This window comes from Sturnira hondurensis, unplaced genomic scaffold (assembly GCF_014824575.4).
Source record: "Sturnira hondurensis isolate 20B ecotype Veracruz unplaced genomic scaffold, ASM1482457v3 Scaffold0003787, whole genome shotgun sequence".
Lineage (NCBI taxonomy): Eukaryota > Metazoa > Chordata > Mammalia > Chiroptera > Phyllostomidae > Sturnira > Sturnira hondurensis.
The window spans coordinates 190,446-210,741 of record NW_028076418.1 but is presented as its reverse complement, the minus strand read 5'-3'; positions in this window follow the sequence as shown (position 1 = coordinate 210,741).

The following is a 20,296-nucleotide window of genomic DNA, read 5'->3' as shown; positions in this document are numbered from 1 at the left end:
GGTACTCGGGGGCTGTTTAAGAAATTTTCCTGCAGTAGCTGCTCTGGCCTCCTGGATCCCTACCCCAATCAGCTAGCTGCATGGTGCACCTGTAGTGGCACAGAAGGTCCCGAGCTCACACCCAAAGCCCCAGGGAGGGTGAGATCCTGCACTTGTGGAACTGATGGCTGCCCCTCCTGCCTCAGTAACAGTGGCCAAGTGCTCATGCCCACAGGAATATCTTTTGATTGGAGCATTTAAGACATTTATACTAAAGGTTATTATTCATAGGTTCTTATTCACTTCCTTTTACTACTATCATACCTTTGTTCCTTTATCTCACACTGATTATTTCTTAAAGGGGTCCTTTTAGCATATCTTGCAGTGCTGGTTTGATGGAGGTGTATTCTTTCAGCATTCTTTTGTCTGGGAAGCTCCTTATTTGGCCTTCCATTTTCATCAACAGCCTTGCTGGATACACTAGTCTCAGTGTAGGCTTTCATTTTACATTACTCGGACTATCCCTTGCCATTACTTTCTGGCCTGGAGTGTTTCTGCTGAGAAGTCATCTGGTAGCCTAAACGGGGTTGCCTTGTATATTACGTCCTGCTTCTCCATTGCTGTCTTTAAGATCCTCTCTTTGTCTTTACATTTTGCCATTATACTGATGTGTCTCACAGTGTGCCTGTTTGCATTCCTCCTGATTGGGACCCTCTCTGCTTCCTGCACCTGTGTTACTTTTTCTCTCATCAAATTAGGAAATTTTCCTCATTATTTTTTAAACAGGTTTTCTCTCCCTTGTTTGCTTCTTCTCCTTAGAGTATCCCTATTTTACAGATATTATTCTGTTTCACATATTCTTGCATTTCCTTAGCTCCTCCTTATTCCTTTTTAGTCTTTTTTTCTTATTCTTGCTCTTTTTGGCAGTTTTTTTTTTCTATTTTGTCCTCAAACTCACTGATTCAGCCCTCTGCTTCTTTCAAAAAGCAGCCCTCGGCTGCTTTTGATGACTTCTCCTGTGTTCTTTAATTCAGAAATTGTATTCTTCATTTCTTCTTGGCCCTTGTTGATTGTCTCTATGTCCTTTTCTATGATGGTATAGTTTTCAAAGAAGTTTCTCCTAATTTCCCTCTAGGTTTGGTCATTCACGCTGAGTTCATTTAGCTTCTTTTTAACTATTATTTTGAAGTCAATATCTGATAGTTCCCTTGTTTCCACTTTATTTAGTGTTCTTTCTGAGAATTCTTCTTTTCTTTTTTGATTTTGGGTTTGTTTTCTTTTCCCATTGTTAGTGGGACTCCACTTTTTTGGCTTCTGTTTCTTAAATTGCTCTGTTTTGACTTTCAGATTATTTGGTGTGAACTTCTGTGTTGGGAGGCCTTTGAAATTCACTGTTTTAGTCTCCTGGATTACCTAAACTTGATGTCTTGGGATGACTTTTATGCCTTTTATGTTGAATTTCTTCATGCAATTGGGTTTTTTATACCGATGGGTCATTCTTTCATGGGTCCTTCCCTGTCACTGATTGACTGAGGGCCATTCTGCCCACACATCTTATGTGCTCTTGTGCAGGTGCTGCCTGAACAAAACCACAGGATTCAAGAAACAAACCCACACCTGCAAATATAACTCCCCCCACAAACTCACTATCAATAGCAAATGAAACAATATTAACAGGGTGTATCAAGATGAAGATGACTATAAGAAAAGAAGTGTGGATAAGAGATGACCTAATGAAAGAGAAATGATTGTGAGAAGGAAGAGTGTGGAGCCAGTAATAAGAGTTAATCGCAGTTCAAATCCCACTCAGGGCAAATGCCTGGATTGCAGCCTAGTTCCCGACCTAACAGGAAAAACACCAAAACCCCCCAAAAGTATGGAGACTGAATGTTATGGTATTAAACAACCAATGGGTCAAGATTGAAATGAGGAGCCCTGGCTGGTGTAGCTCAGTGGATTGAGCGCAGGCCTGCAAACCAAACAATCGCGGTTCAATTCCCAGTCACGGCACATGCCTGGGTTGCAGGCCACTTCCCGGCAGGGACCATATCCCAGCAGGGGGTGCATGAGAAGCAACCATACATTGATGTTTCTCTTCCTCTCCTTCCCTTCCCCTCTAAAAATAAATAAATAAATATTTTTAAAAAATGATTGAAATGAGGAAAGAAATAAAAAAACTTCTGCATACTAATGAAAATGAACTCACAACAACCCAAAATTTATGGGAAACAGCAAAGGCAGTCCTGAGAGGGAAGTTCATAGCAATATAGGCTTACCTAAAGAAGATAGAAAAATTTTAAACAAACAACCTAATCCGACACCTCCAAGAACTTGAGGAACAAGAACGAAGACAGCCCAGAGCAAGAAGAAGGAAGGAAACAACCAAGATCATAGCAGAACTAAATGACATAGAGACTAAAGGCACAATTCTAAGGATCAATGAATCTAGGAGTTGGTTTTTTGAAAAGATAAAAAAATTAGAAAAACCTTCAAGTAAGGTCATCAAGAAATGAAGAGGGAGAACCCAGGTAAACACAATCAGAAATGAAAGGGGAGAGATTACAACTGAAACCACAGAAATAGAAGGGATTGTAAGAAATTACTATGCAGAAATGTATGCCAAGAAATCTGAAAACCATGGTGAAATGGACAAATTTCTAGAAAAATATAATCTTCCAAATCTCAATGAAGAAGAAGCAGAAAAGATGAACAGGCCAATAAGAGCAGATGAAATTGAAGAAATAATTTAAAAAACTCCCATCACACAAAGGCCTGGAGGAGACAGTTTCACAGGATAATTCTACAAAGGTTTTAAAGAAGAGCTAACACCTATTCTTCACAGAGTATTCCAAAAAATCCAAAAGGAAGGAAAACTCCCCAGCTCTTTTCATGAAGCAGGCATCATTCTAATTCCAAAGCCAAATAGAGACACAACAAAGACAGGAAACTTCAGGCCAATATCGCTGATGTTCATAGATGCTAAAATCCTCAATAAAATATTGGCAAATTGCATCCAACAATACATCAAAAAGATCATACACCAAGACCAAGTGGGATTCATGTCAGGGATGCAAGGATGGTTCAATATTCGTAAATCAGTAAATGTACAAAAAAGTCATCACATACACAAAAGCAAAGTCAAACACCACATGATCATATAAATAGATCTGGAAAAAGTTTTGAAAATGGGTACAACACCCATTTATAATAAAGGTACTCAGAAAAATGGGAATAGAGGGGACATTCCTCAATATAATAAAGGCCATATATGAAAAACCTACAGCCAACATCATACTCAATGGGCAAAAACTAAATACTTTTCCACTAAGATCAAGAACAAGACAAGGTTGTCCATTTTCACCACTTCTATTCAATATAGTATTAGAAGTTCTAGCCACAGCGATAGGACAAGAAAAGGATACAAAAGCCATTCAACTCGGAAAGGAGGAAACAAAACTGGCATTATTTGTAGATGACATGATAGTGTACATGGAAAATCCTATAGCATCTACCAACAAACTACTCAAACTAATAAATGAATTTGGAAAAACAGCGGGTTACAAAGTCAATATCCAGAAAGCAAAGGCATTTCTGTATACCAACAATGAAACAGAAGAAGCAGAAATCAGGAAGTAAATCCCATTTTATATAGCAAAAACAAAAATAAAGTATCCAGGAATAAACCTAACCAAGGAGGTTAAATACCTGTATGCAGAAATCTACACAACACTGAAGAAAGAAATCAAGGAAGACACAAACAAATGGAGACATATACCGTGTTCATGGATTGGAAGAATTAACATAATCAAAATGTCCATACTACCCAAAGCAATTTACAGATTCAATGCAATACCTTTTAAAGTACTAATGGCATATTTCATGGACATAGAACAAACACTTCAAAAATTTATATGGAACCATGAAAAACCCCAAATACCAGTCACAATTTTGAGAAAGAAGTACAAAGTAGGAGGGATCACAATACCAGATATCAAACTGTATTACAAGGCCACTGTAATCCAAACAGCCTGGTACTGGTGTAAATACAGGCACATATCAATCGAACAGCATAGAGAAGCCAGAAATAAACCCAACTCTCTACAGTCAATTAATATTTGACAAAGGGGGCAATAACATAAAATGGAGTAAAGATCGCCTATTCAACAAATGGTGGTGGGAGAACTGGACAGCTACATGCAAAAAGAAAGAAAGAAAGAAACTCGAGCACCACCTTACACCATTCACCAAAATAAATTCAAGGTGGACAAAAGACTTAAATATAAGCCGGGAAACCATTAAAGCCCTAAAGAAGAACATTGGCAGGAAAATCTCAGATATTCCATGAAGCAAGATTTTTGCTGATTCATCCCCTAGAGCAAGGGACATAAAGGAAAGAATAATCAAATGGGATCTCATCAAAATTAAAAGCTTCTGCATGGCTAAGGAAAGCTGTATCAAGATAAAAAGAGAAGCAACAGTTTGGGAAAACATATTTGCCAATGATACCTCAGACAAAGGTTTCATCTCCAAAATATACAAAAGAACTCACTCAACTCCACTCAAAGAATATGAACAACTCAATTTAAAAAATGGGCAAAGGACTTGAACAGGTATTTTTCCAAGGAGGACATACAGAGTATCCAGAAACACATGAAAAGATTCTCGATATCGCTAGCCATCAGAGAGATGCAAATTAAAACCACAATGAGATACCACTTTACACCAGTCAAATGGCTATCATAAACAAAGAAACAAACAAGTGCTGGACACATTGTGGGGAAAAAGGGACCCTAGTTCACTGTTGGGGGGATTGCAGACTGGTACAACCACTATGGAAAACAGCATGGAACTTTTTAAGAAAACTAAAAATGAATTTGTCTTTTGACCCAGCAATTCCACTACTAGGAGTATATCCTAAGAACCCTGAAACACCAATCCAAAAAAGACCTATGCACCCCAATGTTCATAGCAGCACAATTTAAGATAGCTAGGAATTGGAAGCAACCTAGATGCCCATCAGTAAATGACTGGATCAAAAACTATGGAACATTTACACAATGGAATTCTATGCTGCAGAAAAGAAGAATGAGCTCATAACTTTTGCAACATCATGGATGGAACTGGAGAGCATTATGTTGAGGGAAATCAGCCAGGTGGTGAAAGACAAATACCATAAGATCTCACCTTTAACAGGAATATAAACAACAAATCAAACAAGCAAGCAAAATATGACCAATGACACTCAAATATGGAACAGGCTGACAGGGTCCAGAGGAGAGAGTGGAGAGAATCCAAGAGGAAATGGGGGTGGACTCACATGAAGAAGTATAAAGAACATATGGACAATAATTAAGGTGGGTGGTGAAAATGGGAGGGAGGCAGGGAGTACTGGGGGTGGTGGGCAGGGCAGGCAATATAAAACAAAAAACTGTACTTGAATAAGAATTAAATACAAAAATAAAAAGTAAAATACTGTGAAATAAAATAAAATGAGAAAGAGGGAGAAAGGAAGGAAGATATTAAATAAATAATGAAAAGATAGTATATACTTTGGAGAAAAATGTCTACTGGAGTACTATGAACAACACACAGACGAAAATTAATTTAGGTTGTATGGGTATAAGAGGAACAAACAGCCCTGGCTGGTATAGCTCAGTGGATTGAGCACGAGCCTGCGAACCACAGGATCATGGTTTGATTCCCAGTCAAGGGCACATGCCTGGGTTGCAGGCCAGTTATAGGTTCCCAGCAGAGGATGCACGAGAGGCAATCATACACTGATATATTTCTCCCTCTCTCCTTCCCTTCCCCTCTAAAGATAAATAAATAAAATCTTTAAAAAAAAGAGGAATAAAGAAACAAAGAAAATTCTAAGGGATATTTAGACTTTTAGAGGACTGGAAATCAATTTTGCAATGATAGAGGGAGAGGGAGTACTGAGAGTGAGTAAGGAAAACAGACAAAATGAGGGATAAATTAAAATCATGGATGTTAAAGAAAAGAGATGAGAAAAATAAGGGCAGAATGAAAGGGAAAGAAAAGAAAGACTAAAAAAAAAGAAAAAAGCAGAAATAAAATTTGAGTCAAAAAGAAATGAGTAGGAGAGCGGCCCAGTAAAATGTGTTATTTGAAATACAGAATAAGTGAAGCTCGAAAATTATTTTACAAATCTAATGCAATATCTACCCTCCCCTCAATCAAGGATAATATGTGTAAAAGTTGTAGAGAGAATGTGGGTATTTTAGAAGGTGGGCATAAGGATATGAAAAGGCGCTTGAGAAGAGAATTTGTTTTGAGTGTCTGGACAGGTGAGAAACAGTAAGAATTTAGAATGGGAACAAGTTGTAGCTAGGGAGAAAACCATATTTGAAATGATAATATTCCAAGGATACAGGAAGGTAAAATGGACTAAGAGAAGGGAAGAGAAAAATATGTGAATTAAAATGCCCCATCATATAAAATCTAGTGACTTCTTATATACAAACTGGCTCGACAAGAAATTAATGTTATAAAGTTATGCAGAAAAAAAATGTTGCAGATCATGAAGGAGACCACAGTGTCTTGTTGTCTCAGTAGCCTTTTGTATTTACCCCTGCTTTTTCTTTCTGAATCTGCCTCTGGTGAGGTCAGATCTTGGCCCAATCTGATCGACCCCATCAGACTTAGGCAGCCTGCTCCATGCTTCCAGTGATATACTGTCACTGGCTGTCTCCTCCAGTAGTTCCTCTGCTTACTCTGAACTCACCAATCCTGTTGAAGCACCATAAGGTAAGGTTCAATCCCTCTTGGTATGCAGGATGTTGTTTCCCTTCAGCCACTGGTCTGCCCGAGCACCATGACTCCTGCATATTGGTCTTTGCTGAGCACGGAAACCTAATGACTACTTTCTCAGTTCTCTCCCTAAAGTCTATGTCCCCAGTCTTTCATCAAGTCTCTTCAGTCCACTTTGCCCAAACATTGCCAGTGATACACTGACTCTGGTATCTCCATTGGCTGTTCACCTGGTGTCTAGAGCTCAGCAGTCAAGCTTAGTCACCAAATAGCCAGATCAGAGAGCCTTCTAGGGTTAGGGCTATAGTTTCCCCTCAGGCTAATGCAGCTTGGAGGGGAGTGGTCTGCCTGAAAATAAAGGCTTCTTCCTCTCTGGGGGATGAGTCAGAAGTGGGATCCCAGTGGCTACCCTCTCATTTTTCTTATTCCAGTCTTCTGACCCCTGTCCCTCCACAGGCATCTACAGCCCACTATGTCCCTACCTTTGCTGTAGCCCCAGTGAAGTGACTACAAATGGAAATGTGTGTGTTGGCCTTTAAATGCCCCATGGGTCTCCATCCATCTGTTTCTGACAGAGAAGAATCCAACCAATTTTCACAGCTGGTTGTTATTTGTGTACTTTTTGGGCCCTGGTGTTCTAGGGTGAGAATCCTAGCCTAGGGTTTAACTTCAGTTCAGTTAACTTTCAGTTCAACTTTCTCCAGGGAATCTAACAAGCCACATACATGTGCTCCTGACCCTGCTGCCAGGAAGCACTCAGACAACACTCTGTCATTTGAATGATATCATTCTGTCAATATCATATCACTTCAGATATTGCATTCTTATTTTCTTTCTTGCACTTATTCATAGATTATGTATCCTTTTTCATGCTGATTTTGTTCCCAGTAAATTCCTTGTAGAGTGTCTCACAATTTTCACTGACCTCCTTGAGCATCTTTATAACCACTACTCTGAACTGTATGTCTGAATGACTACTTGCCACAGTGTCATTAGCACTTTTACTTGGGATTCCTCCTTTTCTCTCAATTGGTAATGTTTTCTTTTTCCCTCAGTTTAGATGACTCTTCTAGTTTCTGTGTATTAGTGTTGGGAGTCACCTGCCTGGTTTCTGAAAGTGTACCCTGCCCCCATGACTAAGGTGGAGAACGCAGCCTTTGGAACATAAGCCACTAAGGAGACAAAGCCTACTCCCTGGAGGAGCACACCTCCTGCTTCTTTTCCTTCATTCATAAATGGCCTCCAATTCTTGGTCAGTTAGCCAATTATAGGTAAGAAACCTCAAAAGGAGAATGACCTAAGACAGGCACAGTCACAGGCAGACCTCAGGGAAGAACTTGTGGCACTATAACAAAAGGGGTGATGGTCCCTTGCTTCTTGGCTTTAACATAGTCTGAGTCTTCATTCTGTCTGTGAGAAGTCTCCTAATCTCTTGGCTGCCTTACTTCCCTTGCCTGACTTCAGCCTGAAACAATCACAGGAGGTGGTGCAGCCCTGTGCTTAAAAGGGCAGGTTCCCCAGGGTGAGAAGGCCTAAGAAAGAATACATTAAGTCCTGTGAAACCTACCTTGTTTAGAATGTTCTCAATGGAAATGAGTTTGATTCCCAATGTTTTGTAGCCCTTTTATCTAACAGACCCTGACTCAGAATAAGCCTTAGTAGTTCTTTGAATGTTATCCATTGTTTGATCCTTACTGCATGACAATGATTAATGAGCTTTTACCTGTATTTGTGTGCAAAATGAACCCAGTAAAGGCCCATTGAGGAAAAGACCCTTGCCCCTTCTTCTTTGAGAGGTCAGCCACCTTTCCTCCCCACGCAAATCATGGTAGATAGACTTATTCTAAACTTGGAGATGGGGGGATGGCCTGCTGGTGTAGCCTCCCCCACATATTAGATTCATCTTCTTTGACTCCCTATCTTCATGGGTGACCTTCTGTGGTAGGAGATGTGTAACTCAGTGGTGCTGGATCCTTCTTCTCCTGAATTGGATGCTCTTGGGAGAGCCTTCATGCTCTTTATGTGGGGTCTCTTGTTGCAATTCAGGTTTGGTTTTTCTTGGGTCACTTTTGGTGGGTTCTTCCATCTGGCTAGTTGACTGAAAATCACACTTTCCCCCACATCTTGTATGTTGTTTTTCAAATGCTGCCAGAAAAAAAGGAAACATAACCCACACCTGCAAAAATAACCCCCATAATAGTTATACTATTGACAAAAATGAACAAATATTAATAAAACTGTAAATGAAGACTATCATAAGAAAAAAATGAACATGTGATGACTAGTGGAAAATGATTATGAGATGTTAGACAGGAGAAATATAAGAGTAGGGAGTAAAATCAAGGTGAAGAAAGAAAGTAATGAGCATTTACACCATTAATTAAAATGGGAATGAAGAAAGTGACATGGAGGAAGAAATGGAAAAATATAATGTGAGGTTCAAAAAAATTAGAAAATAGAACAAAATTGAAGACGAATATTTACCAAAAGAGTATCAACAACAAATAAGCAAAGATTAATACTGGTGGAATGGGTTAGGAGGCAAAGAAAAAATGAGTACGGTTTGTCTAAAGGAAGGAAAATTGGATGTGAGAGAATAGAGATAGAAGAAAGAGTAAGACTGAGGAATGAAAGCTAGGCTAAGGGTAGAAAACCAAATTTAAAATGAAAAAGGTAAGTGTAGGAGGAAGGCAAAATGGAGCAGGGGAAGGGTCACATCTCAAAATAAAATTGAAGAAAAGCAACAACCACCACCATTCAACAACACATGAGCAGAGATAAATGAAGGTGGAGAGAGAATTAGGATATTGTAATCACTGGAAAAAGAATATGAGATGACTAATGTCATGAATAATGGTTTTTAGGGGCTGGAGTGAAGGGAAATATTAAGAGTGTTAAATAGAAACAAGTCATAGAAACGGAAACATAAAAATGACAACAAAAATAAGAAGAGGAAAAAAGAATGTGAGGTGAAATCAAAGAAGAAAAGAATTAAAGATGAGGTCTGCAATAAAGTAAAATTAAACATAGTTAACGAAAGTTGAGGAAAAGCTTCAAAAAAGTTAAAAGGCTCTGAAAGAAGAAAATGACACAAATAATGAAGACCATGGTGTAATTTTTTCATCAGAGTCTAGGTTTTGCCACTGTCTTCTCTTTCTGGATCCACCCCTCGTAATGTCAGTTGATGTCCTAGTCTAGACATAGCCACAGTTCCTTCAGCTTGTCACTTTCTGTTCTTCCTGTGCAGCTGAACACAGTAGGAGAAAACTGGGTTTCCTCTCTGGTCTCTTTGTTGGCGGAATTGCTGAGTGTGTGCACATGCAATCTTAGGGTCCCTGTCCAGGATCCAACAGATCCTCTTTTAAGAGAGTCTCTATGTCTGCCCCACCCCCTGCGGTACCTGGGAAGGTTCTTGGAAACTTCCACTTCTCAAAAAACACAGAACCTCTCTTGGTCGGGGCTGTTCACAGCCTGCCAGTGATCTTCTTGGTTTTAGGAAAAGAGACTTTCTCTCTGGAACTCTCCTAGTTGGCGCTGCAGCTATGAATGTGATGCTCACTGTGTGTGTGTGTAGCCTAAGTGTCCCAGACTTTGTCTGTCTTTTCATGTGTCTCCCAGTGAGGGTTGGTGCTTTCCCTGTGTCTGACCACAGCCCTGCTGTGGGAGGGGAAGCAGCCACTAAATTGTACTTTCTGTTTGTTCTGTCTTGTGCTTCAGGTGCCTGGCCCAGAGCATTTCCCCTCAAATTACAAAAATCTCTTACAGGTGGTGCAAAGCATCCTCTGTACCTCCTGGCTTCATAAATTTATTTCAGCTGATGATTTCTCAAAAGAAACCTTACAGACTGGAGGGAGCTGAAAAGAAATGTTTGAAGGCATGAAAGGCAAGGAACTACATCCAAGATTACACTATCCAGCAAAAGGAACATTTAGAATGGAAGAGTAGATAAAGTGCTTCCCAGATAAGGTCAAGTTAAAGGAGTTCATCATCACCAAGCCCTTTTTATATGAAACATTAAAGAAACTTATCTAAAAAGAAGATAAAAATATGAATAATAAAATGAGAACAATCCCATAACTATCACCAAATGAACCTAAAAATAAAGAAAAACAATGAAAATAAAAACTAAGCCACCAACCAGAACAGGAATGGGATCAGAGAAATGGACATCATAAACAGGGAATTCAGTGGAAAAGGGGGAAGGGAGGAATAGGGAGAAAATGTACAGGAAAGAAGAAGCATAATTAGTAGGCATAAAATAGATGGGGAGAGAGAAAAATGGTATAGGAAACAGAGGGCTCAAAGAACTTATACATACAACCCATGGACATGAATTAACTGGGGAGAATGCTGGAGGGTTGGCAAGCAGGGTGGAGGGGTGTAGAGAAGGGGGGTTGGGAAAACTGTAATAGCATAATCAATAAAATTATTTTAAAATATTCGTGTCAGCTGCGATTCCATTAACGGTTCAGGTCACTTGTCAGAAGATCAGTAGAAAATTCAAGCTAGGGAGAAAGGCAAGTGGGCTCAGCTCCCACCTACTCAGCTACTATTTTCTGAATTCCTCAGTTGTTCTATATTTACTTGTAAGTTTGATGTGTTTGTATGAGAGTGTACACTGTCTTTACCTATGCTGTCATGTTGAATGGAAGTATCCATGACAATGCAACAGTAAACTCTGTTTATTTAATGAATAACAGTAAACACTGTTATTTATTAAACAAATAAATGCATAATTTCTGACCATGGTTAAGTGCTAAGGAGAAAACAGTGTGATAGAATGAAGGATAATGGGGGTAGCTCCTCGAATTATTCTTGACAACAGTTACAGAAAGACTCTCTGCATAAAGGATCATAGAGAAATTGTTTGAAACCCTAAAGAATTTCATACAGAGCTCCTCCAGCAGAGGATGAGTCCTGTGGTCTGGGCCCTGTGGCCTGGCTAGTGGAAGTTGGCCTGTGAGAAGGAAGTTCAATTGTCTCTCTTGCAGACCTTAAGCATAGGACCAATTTGAAAGCACACACAAACACACACACACACACACACACACACACACACACACACAATCCAGTGGGACCAGAATGTCTTAATTTAGTCCTGGTATCCCAGAACAGAAACTGGTAAGATCCTTCAGTGACCTAATTATGAAATGACAAGTTTTGATTTTATTTAAATTAGAATTGGCAACTTTTGACAACTTTTAAGAACTGAGGTGCCAATTTGTTTACCATTGCCAAATTAAAGTCATATGATTTTTTTCAAAGAATCAATTTTAATTCTTAGGGACAAAGGGATCATGTGTGCAGCTCACTGACAAATTCTGATGACAAATTAAATGTTTACATAGCCCCAGACTATCTCCACACAAGATACTTAAAATGTCAGGGGGGAAGAATAGTAATTTAAAATGAAGAAATGTGATAGACACCGCTTTACACAGGTGATCAAGGTTAAGCTCCCCAGTAGAGGATCAGGTTTACTGATATTCCTATGAATCAGTGAGAACACAGCAGCACTGAATTTCTGCCAGAAATGGATATCTAGAATCTAATCATAAAGACATCAGACAAATCCAAACAGAGGAACACTTCACCAAAGAACTGACTGGCTAGTGTCCTTTAAAACTGTTAAGGTCACAAAGGGTATATAAGGTCTTTCTTTCTCTCTACTGCATAGACTTGCATACCATTTGTGATAGCATAGATGGAACTGGAGAGCACTGTGCCAAGTGAAATATTCCAGGCAGCGAGGGACAAATACCATGTGATCTCACCTTTAACTGGAACATAATCAACAATAGAAAATAAACAAAAAACAAATATAACCAGAGTCATTGAAATTAAGAGCAATATAGCTAGAGGAAAGGGAAGAGGAAACAGTGGGGAAAGGCATTTTCAAGGACTACAAAAAAGGACACATGGGACAGAACCAAGGGGGAGACTGGAAGCAAGGGAAGGAGGTCTGTTTGAATTGGGTTGTGGGGAGGTGTGGTGAAGAAACACAGACAACCATAGTTGAACAACAATAAAATAATTTAAAAACAAATAAATAAAATAAAATCTAATAAATAAATAAACATGTTAAGGTCATGACAATATGAAAAAAAGCATAGGTTGCCAGAATTAACATCACCAAAAAGGCCACAGTATCCAAAGCGATTTTAAAATTCTGTGAAATCCTTATTAAAGTACCCATGACATATGTCACAGATACAGAACAAACGTTTTGGATATTTATATGGAACCATAAACAATGCCAAAAAGCTGGAGCAATTTTGAGAAAGAAGAACAAAGTTGGAGGGAACATAGTGCCTGATATTAAACTGTATTACAAGGCCACTGTAATCCAAACAGCCTGGTGCTGGTATAAGAACAGGCACATACACCAAAAACAGAACAGGCCCCATAAATAAATGCAAGTCTCTATGGTAAAGCAATATTAGAGAAAGGGGGAAGATGCATAAAATGGAGCAAAAATTACCTATTCAACCAATAGTGTTGGGAGATCTGGACAGTTACATGCAAAAAAAAAAAATGAAACATGATCACTATTTTGTACCATACACAAAAAGCAAATTCAAGGTGGATAACAGATTTTAATTTAAGTTTTAACGTCATAAAAGTCCTAGAGGAAAATATTGGCAGGAAAATCTTAGACCTCCCACTCAGCAACATTTTCACAGATATGTGCCCTAAAGCAAGGGGCATAAAGGAAAGAATAAACAAATGGTACCTCACGGAATTAAGAAGTTTCTGCATGGCTAAAGAAAACAGCAGTAAAACAAAAAAAAGCCAACCATATAGGAATATTTATTGGCCAATGACACCTCAGACAAAAGTTTGCTCTCCAAAATATATAAATAACTCACCCAACTTCTCTATGGGAAGATCAAAAAAAAATAAAAAGCATTAAAAAATGGGTAAAGGACTTGAACAGACACTTGTCCAAGGAGGACATACAGAGGGCCAAGAGAAACATGAAAAGATGCTGTGTCAATAGCTACCACAGGTATCCAAACTAAAACCACAGTGAGATACCACCTCACACTGGTCAGAATGGCCATCATAAACAAATCAGTAAATAATTGTGGGAGAGAATTTGGAGAAAAGCGAATCCTAGTGCACTTCTGATGGAAATGTAGACTGGTACATGCACTATTGAAAATAGTGTGGAACTTCCTCATCTACAAATGGATCTCCCTTTTGATGCAGCAAATTCAGTGCTAGAACATACCCGAAGAGCTCTGAAACACCAATCAAAAAGAACCTATGCATCCCAAAGTTCATAGCAGCACAATTTACAATAGACAAGTGCTAGAAGCAGCCTAAGTGCCCATCAGTAAATGAATGGATCAGAATACTATGGTACATTAACACAATGAAATTCTATGCAGCAGAAAGAAAGAACATCTACATTTTTCAAAAGCATGGAACTGGAGAGCATTATGCTAAGTGAAACAAATTAGATGGTATGGGATAAATACCATATGGTCTCACCATTAACTGGGACATCATCAACAAAATAAAAAAAAACAAACAAAATATAATCAGAGTCATTTAAATGAAGAACATTCTAAGAATAACCAGAGCATAGGGGGAGGAGACAGTGGGTAGAAGTGTTCTCAGGAAATACTATAAAAGACACATGGACGAAACTAAGGGGGAGTGTGGAAGCAAGGGAGGGAGATGGGTTGGAAGAGGGAGGGGTTGGGAGAAATTACAACTGTAAAATAACAACAATAAAATCATTTGGACTAAAAAAGAAAGTATTGGAAAAGGCTGAGGAATATGTCTCTAGTCTCCTCCAAGCTAAAGGAGACTAGAGACATGTTCTAAATGCAACTTGTGTTCCAGAAAAGAAATGTGTGAGTATATATATGTATGTGTATATATATAAAGAATGTTATTGAGACAATTGAAGAAATTTGACTGTCTGTTAATTAGGAAGTCTGAAGATTAGAATGGAAGGAAGTAAAGAAAGCAGAGGGAAGCTAGTGAGAACAGGCGTGAGGATCATTACACACCATGAAAGAATATTGGTTTGGGCAATTTTTAAAATGTATGGTGTTGCTGAGAATGAAACTATATTTGGTCCTCAGTTCCCTCATCTCTTTAGGGGAGATTATCACAGCAAACCTGAATTAATTATCTTTGTTTATAATACATATTGAATCAGATAATGGATGTGGACATAGTTTAAAAAATACACTGAGCCTTTTGTGATGTGGCTGACTTGGACTCTGCCCCAAAAAGGGAAAGGTTGCCAGTTTGATCCAGAGTCAAGGTACATGCTTGTATTGCAATTTTGGTCCCCCTCAGGGAACATACAAGGGGCTGCTAACTGATGTTTCTCTGACATATTAATAATGTTTTTCTCCCACACTTCTCCTTTTTCTAAAAGTAAAATATATAAAATATTTTATGTGTTTACTTTTAGAAATTAAATGTAAAATACATTAAAATTTGTACATGATATACTTTTTGTAATAATTATGATCAAGCTAGTTCATTTGTTACTGTTTTAAATTTTTATACTGACATCTTTGTTTAAGGGGTCATTGTCCACTTTAGTGGATAATCTCCACTAAAGAGATGAGGGAACTGAGGACCAAATACAGCTTCATCCACAGCAATACCTTCCATGAAAAAAAAAAAAAAAGCCAAAACCAGTATTCTTTTCTGGTGTGTAATGATCCTCCCACCTCTTCTTACTACCTTCCCTCTGCTCTCTTTCCTTTACTTCTTTCCATTCTAATCTTCAGACTTCCTAATTAACAGACATTCAAATTTCTTCAATTGTCTATAGACACACGCACATCACATATTTCCTTTCTGGAACACAAGTTGTGTTTAGAACGTATCTCTAATCTCTTTTAGCTTAGAGGAGACTAGAGATATATTCCTCAATCTTTTCCAATATTTTCTTTGTTAGTATAAATGATTTTATTGTTGTTATTTTATGGTTGTAATTTCTCTCCAGCCCTCCCTCTTCCAAACCCATCTTTGTTTAACTTAGGGGTAAAATAAAAAGACTTGAAAAAGGAAATTCTCATATTCTCCAGGCATCATGCAAAAAAATTGCCCAAACCAATATTCTTTCCTGGTGTGTAATGATCCTCACGCCTGTTCTCACTAGCTTCCCTCTGCTTTCTTTACTTCCTTCCATTCTAATCTTCAGACTTCCTAATTAACAGACAGCCAAATTTCTTCAATTGTCTCAATAACATTCTTTATATATATACACATACATATATATACTCACACATTTCTTTTCTGGAACACAAGTTGCAAAATGAGCTACTAATCTTTTTCCCTTTGGCAAAAAATTCCAAATATCACACCACTCCCCCAAGTGCAAAATGTTCATTATTTCAATGACAAGATCATACAAAAAACACATTCCAAATGGCACTTATCTGAAATCTTCAACTTCACTAAATTTCAAATCTTCAAAATGTTTTATTAGCTTGCAAACATTCGGTTCTTTTATGTACCATGAGTCTGAGTCTGCTACACTTTCTGATTATCTGCTACCTGCAGAAGTTTACTTATGTGGTAATTCATTTTCTTAGGCCCCTTCCATATTAACCAGATCTCAGTAACAGAGCACAGGCTTATCCCCTTTGGGCCTTTTCTCTTCTTGTGAGTTTCGACTGTAGACAGTAAAGCCACATCACAAAAGGAATAGCACCGGGGAGGAACTCCTTATCTATGAAAGAATATAGGTTTTCAATGGAGTCCATGTTTAGACTCCAATATGATTGTTCTGGGCTTATCTCTCCTTTGTTTGTTTCATCCACATCTCTGTCCTGTTCCCTCAGCTTGGATAATGAAGATTCAACGTTATTTTAAATTCTTCAATGTCCATTTATTCTCCAACCTCTGCCAACCACAATTCCACCCACATCACTTCATTGATACTGTTCTCAGTTGCCCAATTTGGCAGGCATTTCAGATTCTGGGAAAACAAAGACAAACAACCAGCCCTGGCCTTGAAGATCTTGTTGACCCCCAGAAAAGAGGAAGGTAAACAAACAGTGTAGGAGACATAGGAAAGGCTTCAGCAGGGATTTTGAGGAGCACAACGGACACTTACTGAGCTATCTTCACTGTCTGGGATACTGACATTGGAATCTGAGTGTATCCTCCATAAGGCTCTTGCATTTCTCATGCCATCAGGCTGTCTGCTTCTCAGAGGACACAGATGGCACCAGTCACCTCCCTGATGTTAGGCATTTGCTTTTGAAGAGATTTCCTAGAGGAAGTAGGTGTCAACCAAGTAAGTGAATGTCAGAGACTGGAGCTGCAAGATCTGTGGCTGGGTTTTGGGAGCCTGCATGTGCTATGGGACTGTGGATGGCTTCTTTCCAAGTCTCCCCAGTCCAATGCACTTCTTACCTCAGCAGATATACTCATGTTCTACTTGGGTTAATATCTGGCAAGTGCCACAGGCTATGGTAAGGGCCAGGATTTTGGTTTCAAATGGATTGGGCTCAGAGCCTGGATCTGCTATTTATTAGCTATGTAACTTTATACCTCCTGGTGAAAGGTAATGGTAACACTCACTGAGAAAATTAATGTAAGGTGTACAGCACAGAGTAAGTGCCTTGAAATTACTGCCAATAGTAGCACTGTACTTCTGCCTAAATTCAAGAGCTGTATCAAAGACATCTTTCAAATATACTCCTATGAGAGGAGGATGAGGGTGAGACCAAGCCTTCTTTACTACAAGAGAGGTGAGCTGTGAGGTTGAGAGCTTCCTGCAAAAATGGAAGCATAGGTAAGTATGCTTTCCTTCCTCATACAACCAAAAGGAGGATAACAACCAATTTAAAAACAGAAAACAACCAGAAACTGCCAAAAAAGCAAAATGTTTGGAGGTCTGATGCCTAACGATTTAAAGAAACATTCCATTGGTAAGAGGAGTGGAGATAGGAAGCCAGGGCAGAAAGGATGTGTGGCAAGACTATGGCTGGCAGACTGGGATATCCCACATGCAGGTGTGCCTAAGCTGGGAGGCACAACTGGGGAACGTGTCAGACTGCACACTTCAGGGTTCCAGTGTGGGGAAATAAAGCCTCAAACAACTAGTTATAAAAATCTGTGAGGATTGTAGCAATGGGAAAAGTTCCCAGCCTCACAGAAGAGCCTCTTGGAGGGGCCTACAGAATCCTAGAATACACACAAGCCCATGCAACCAGAAATCAGCACCAGAAAAGGCACGGTCTGCTTGTGGGAGCAAGGGTAGTGACTGAAAGCAAAGCGAAAGCTTAGCAAGCAGCACTGTTCCCTCTCTGACCCCTCCGTCACATACAGTGCTGCAGTGAAGTGAAGTGGGTTGCCTCACCCCAACAAATACCTAGTGCTCCACCCTTACAATGTAACAGATATACCAAGACAAAGAAAAATATGGCCTGAATGAAAGAACAGGTCAAAATTCCAGGAAAATACCTGGTTTGTATGCCTCAGTAAATTCACTACTGGCCTGCAAGCAATTCCCAGTCAGGGTGTATGCCTGGGGTGTGGACCTCCACCGCCCTGGTTGAGGGTGTAAAGGAGATAGTCCACATTGATGCTTCTCTCCCCTTTTCTCTCTCTCCCTCTCTAATAGTGGATAGTTAAAATCTGTTTAAAAATGTATAGAGAAACTACTAAGTGGTCAAGAGATAGACAAGCTATCAGGTGCAGTGTTCAAAACCCTGGTAATCAGGATCCTCACAGAAATGATTGAATACAGTCATAAAATAAAAGAAGAAGTAAAGGCTATGCAAAGTGAAATAAAGAAAAATGTACCAGCCATGAAGTGATGAAAACCATGACTCAAATCAATGATTTGGAGCGGAAGGAAAAAAATAAACTTTCAACCAGAAGAGAATGAAGAAACAAGAATTAAAAATAAACAAAAAGAAAAAAGAAATAGAGTAGAGTTTAAAAACCTCTGGAAAAATGTTACATGTTCCCCCATTAGAATCATAGAAGTTCCACAAGGAGAAGAGGAAGAGCAAAAAATTGAAAACTTATTTTAGTATGTAATGAAGGCAACTTCCCAAACCTACTGAAGAAAGTAGATATCCAAGTCCAGGAAGCTCAGAGTCTCAATAAATTAGACTCAAAGAGGAACACACCAAGGCACATCATAATTGCATTACCTAAGATGAAAGATAAGGAGATCATCTTAAGAACAGCAAGAAAAAAAGAAGAGAGTTACTTACAAAAGAGTTCAGCTAATTTCTCAAAAGAAAACTTACAGGCAAGAAGGGGCTGCAGAGAAGTATTTGAAGTCATGAAAAGTAAGGACCTCCATCCAAGATTACTCTTTCCAGGAAAGCTATCTTTTAGAATGGCAGGGGACAGATAAAATGCTTCCTAGGTAAGGTCAGTCTCAAGGAGTTCATCATCACCAAGCCCTCATTATATGAAATGTTAAAGGGACTTATATAAGAAATAAAAGAAGATCAAAATAGGAACAGTAAAATGACAACAAACTCACAACTATCAACAACTGAACTTAAAACAAACAACAAACATAAATGAAGAAAACAACAAAAACAGGAACCAAATCACAGAAATGAACATCACAGGAGGATTATCAGTGGGGAGAGGGAGAGGGAGAATGGGGAAAAAGTTATAGGCAATAAGAAGCACACTTGTTCGGCACAAAATGGACAGAGTGAGGTTAATAATAGTGTAGGAAATGGAGTAGCCAAAGAAGTTATACATATGACCCATAGACATGAAGTAAGGAGTGCAGGACAGAGTGGGAGAAAAGGGAGAAAAAAATGAGCACCTGTAAGAGCATAGTCCACAAAATATACCTAGAATAAGAATTAGATTTGCATGCAGGCTTTTAGAATTCCATCCATTGAATGAAATAGGATTTAATTTTATTTAAAAAGAAAGAAAGAAAGGCTATAATAAAGGCAATGTTTAAGTCCTGGCCAGGTAGCTCAGTTGGTTAGGACATCCTTCCAGTTCACCAAGCTTGTGAGTTGGATCTCAGAACACATACAAAAACCAACCAATGAATGCATCCATAAGTGAAACAACGAACTGATGCTTCTCTCTCTGAAAAAAATCAATCAATAAAATGGAGAGTATTTTTTAAAACAAAGTTTAAGAAACATTGATACTTAGGTTAGTTTACATCAGGGGCTATTGCAATCTAGTAATGTAGAAGTTGACTTGAACAGACACTTATCCAAGGAACACATACAGAGGATCCAGAGACACATGAAAAGATGCTCAGTGTCACTAGTTATGAGAGAGATGCAAATTAAAACCACAGTGAGATACCACTTTAAACTGGTCAGAATAGCCATCATAAACAAAGCAACAAACAACAAATGTTGGAGAGTTTGTGGGGAAATGGGGACCCTAGTTCACTGTTGGTGGGATGACAGACTGGTACAACCACTAGGGAAAACACTATGGAATTTTCTAAGAAAACTAAAAATGAACATGTTTTTTGACCCAGCAATTCCACTCTTAGAAGTATATCCTAAGAACCCTGAAACACCAATCCAAAAGAACCTATGCACACCAATAT